The 4,173-nt window shown below is 41.6% G+C and overlaps 1 pseudogene; it reads right to left on the reverse strand.

Annotated features, from left to right (window-relative positions):
* Window positions 1-797: 797 nt before the first annotated feature.
* LOC105299111 lies at window positions 798-2,487 on the reverse strand (annotated as a pseudogene).
* Between the last annotated feature and the right edge of the window lie 1,686 nt (window positions 2,488-4,173).

A 4,173-nucleotide genomic window follows, 5' to 3' on the forward strand; every position in this document is an offset into this window, starting at 1 on the left:
CCAAAATCCTTTCATCATCTAAAAAATGATAGTAGTCCCTACTCTGCCCACTTCACAACATCAGTGCTCAGACTAAAGCTCAGATGTGCAGGGCTTTGCAGAGAAATTTACATGTGGTGTGATTTGAACAGCTGAAAACACTAGAGATGAAAATAGAAGACCTCATGTGTGTCACCAGAGATTAATTTTAAGTGCTCTTTGAAAAGGCAAGAATGGAAAGAACTCATATTTGCAAGTAAGAACATCTGGAATTATACCCTCACCCCGCCTCTCAGCCACTCATGGGTAAGATGGGTGTGCTCTTATCAGGTCCTATAGGACACTGCATCCATCAATTAGAGGTCACCTTTCTCCTTCCTTTCTGGCCTGCCCGAGATAATATTCTTCACAAGGACAAAAAATCATCTAGCTCCCAAGGATTATTATGAAGAATGAGAACAAGAAATAAAATAGACCTGGAATTTTAAAGAATATGGAATTTATTAGAGATCAAATATAAAAATAAACCCATCTTAATAAGGGCCCAGAGGCTTCCCTTTGTTCCTGGAGGCTTTCCCACCCTAACTTCCTTTAAAAACATTTCCCATACACACACATGGCTAGCAAAGACTAAAAAGAAGTCTGCAGCGTCCCAAAGGGACAGATGCTCAGCTTATGGAAGTTGATAACTGTGTCAGATGAGCTCATTCTTAGGGGAGCCCACTGTTCGCTTAGTCATAGTAATAGTTCAATACCCCAGACTTGTGGAGCAGAGCACAGGACTGGCTGAAGTCGCTGGTTGGGAGACAGACAGCTTATCATCTCTGTACACTCTCCAGTTGCTTCACTATCACATCCTGCTTCTGCTTCACTAGCACCGGATGCATGGTAAGTTTTAGCTGGAGGAGCTTATCCACAAAGATGAGGCGGAACCAGCCAAGCTCCTTGCACTTGGAGGTTTTGCCATGGGTCCGCATCATCTTTTTGTCCAGGAAGCAGCTATGAAGAAGCGGCTTTTCCTCAGATGTGCATGGGTCCAGGTACTTCTTCTAGTTGACCCACAGAGGCCAGAATCATAATTGAGAAAGGGGATCTTTAATGCCTTTAACTTGTTAATGATGTACCTGTGAGCTCTGTGCAGCTAGGAGCAATTGGGGGCAGATACGCTATCAATTCATTCTCTGCCCTGGAGCAGCCAACACAGCTTATGCTGGGCAATGCCAGAGGTGCTGTGGAGGTAGCGGAAGGTGCTCATGGCAGAGACTTCCCCCTCGTTGTGGATATACAGAGTGCTAAAGTTGAGGCCAGAGATGCTAAAATCCTGACAGATGTCCCGGATCACATGGGTCCTATTAAAATCAGGCAACAGAACACTGTGGAATGTGATGCATTCATCAAATACAGCATGTAAATCTCATCTGTAATCACATGCACATTGTACCTCTTGGCAGACTCCAGGTGTTCCTCCAGTGAGTCTCAGGAATAGATGTCACCCAGAGGATTCTGAGGGTTAATTATTGCGAGATCACTGATTTTTCCCCCTCGAAGCCTAGCCTCAAGCAGGGCTTGCTCCAATTTGTCCATGGTGAGCTGGAAAACATGACTGTTCACATCAGTGATCTCACTGCCCAGATAAATGAAAATCAGCTCGATTTCACGTACAGGTGGGAGATAAAGCTGTAGCCACTGTAGAAGTGGGTGGGGATCAGAAAGGCCTCACCTGGATCACACAGAACCATGGCCAGCACAGATAAGACAGCAGCAGATATTTACAACCAAGTTTTCTGATAAAGGTGGGCAGGTGCCTTGCAGTAGTAGGTTAAGACCACTTCTTCACACAGGAATGACTGCCCTCTCTAACTAGGATATTGTAGCAGGACCTCCTCAATGCAGTTTATTCACCCTCACTCAACCTTTCCGTCATCAGATCAATGCAGAGCTTATTCTCAATGGTACCAAGGTTAATGAAGCCCATTGTGTTCTTGACCCCATGGTATTTCTTTCCCTAGTAGGTCTCATAGTGATAGAAGCTGGAATGGCATAAGGCAGAGATGTCAGTACCATGGTTGGGCATGTCATGGCCGACAAACGAAACTTCCAAATCACTCAGTTGGTAAATTAGCTGGTCAAGCTACCTGGATGACTGGGCCCACTGCCCACCTCTGACATCATCCCTGGAGTTCTGGGAAGGGAAAGGTGATCAGAGCCCCAGGCCACCTATGGCCCCAACTGTAGGAGGTTGTTCATCTGGCATATTAAGCAGCCTATGAGAGTTTCCGGCTTCAGTCTGTCCTAACTGTGCCTCTGCTCTTCCAGCACCACCTGCTGTAGGTGCCGGGTCAGCAGCTGCATGATGTGCTCCTCTGGGTTCTGCTGCAAGTGCAGCCTCATCTTCACCAGCTGGGTGTGCATGCTCTGACTGCTGAGGCCCTGGCTTCTCATCTGACCACAGGTCACGTGAGATGTCTGATCTGTGTCTCGTACTCTGGATATTTGTATTGGCCTCATGAAGCTGGCTGGAACTTCTTTTTCTGTTTCCGCTCGTCTCTCTTTGATCTAAAATCCCAATGCCTAATGAAATCATCCTTGGCTCTCAGCTCTCTCCACCACCCTCTCTTCCTCGCACTAAGCTTGCTTATCCATTTTTTGATTATAGCCATCCTAGTAAGTGTGAAGTGGTATTTCATTGCGGTGTTGATTGCTCCTTTCTCTACTTAATGGTACAAACATCTGTTTATGTGCTCCTTGACTATTCGTATATCTTCTTAGGATAAATGTATATTCAAGTTCTTTGCCTGCTTTTCAGTTGGGCTATTTGTCTTTATATTATTGAGTTTTCAGTATTCTTTATATAGTCTGGATACAAGTCTCTGGTCAGACATATGATTTGCAAATAACTCTCATTTTGTGAGTTTTTCTTTCATTTTCTTGATGATATTTGCAGCACAAAAAAATTGATTTTGATGAAGTTCAATTTATCTTTTTTTTTTTTTTTCCTTTTATTTCTGGTGTGATATCAAAAAGAAACCATTGCCTAAGTCAAGGTCACTAAGGTTTACTCCTATGTTTTCTTCAAAGAATGGTTTAGATGTAGCTCATATTTAGGTCTGTGTTCTATTTTTAGTTCATTTTGTGTATGGTGTGAGGTAGAAGTCTAATTTCACTCTTTTGCCTGTGGATATTTCATTGTACTAGTATCATTTGTTGAAAAGACTATTCTTTCTCCGTTTGAATTGTCTTAACATTTTTGTTGGAGATAAATTTTCCAGTAACATAGGTTTATATCTAGACTCTCAATCCTATTCCATTGATCTGTATGTCTATCCTTATTCCACACTGTCTCGATTATAGTAGCTTTGTAATAAGTTTTAAAACCAGGAAGTATATGTCATTCAACTTTGTTCTTTTTCAAAATTGTTTTTGCCATTCTCAGTCCTTATCTATTAGTTTAAACTATTGAGAACACATCCTCATCCTCTCAGCATGGTTCCAGACTAAAATATTAGTCCTTTCTCTAATGCCAGACCATTCATCCCCTTTGGAAATATGTCACATGCCTCCTAAAATTATCACAGACTGTAATCGATAGTGAGCACAAAGAGCAGCTGAAAATCAAAGACAGGATGGAAAACAGGAGCTATAAGAGAAAATGATTTAGGTCGCCAGAAAGTTTTTGAATAGGATGTTATGGGAACAAAGCGACTGTGACAGTGAAAAATTAGGTCATAAATCTTAGAATAAATTCCTAAAACAGTTCCCTTGTGTTTTTCTTTTCCTCATGTGGCCTGAGTAGATTGTGTTGACTAAGTTAGTTCATTTTCTCAGACTCTTTCAAAATGAAATAAAGCTAAGTTGTTTCTCATGTTCTTATTGCAGATTCTGCCTTTTGGCCTTTTGTAACTGGTGTTCACGAGATTTTTCTTACCCGCTAGAGGTTAAGCACTCCATGCTTTCATTATGTTCAAAGGGAAAAAAAAGTATCATTTACAAATACACTATATTGCCAAATTATAATAAAGGTGTCCATATATGAGGGTTTTGAGATCACGTGTCCATGCATCAACTTTTTAGATAGTCACATCATTCTTTGTCAGGTGGAGAGAGAAGGTTATTGCTCTGATTTTATAAAAGTAGAAACTGAAGTTCTAAGAGGTAAATTGACTTACTTAGATAACAGAGCATGACAGGAACAAA

Source organism: Pteropus vampyrus, unplaced genomic scaffold (genome assembly GCF_000151845.1).
Source record: "Pteropus vampyrus isolate Shadow unplaced genomic scaffold, Pvam_2.0 Scaffold172, whole genome shotgun sequence".
NCBI lineage: Eukaryota > Metazoa > Chordata > Mammalia > Chiroptera > Pteropodidae > Pteropus > Pteropus vampyrus.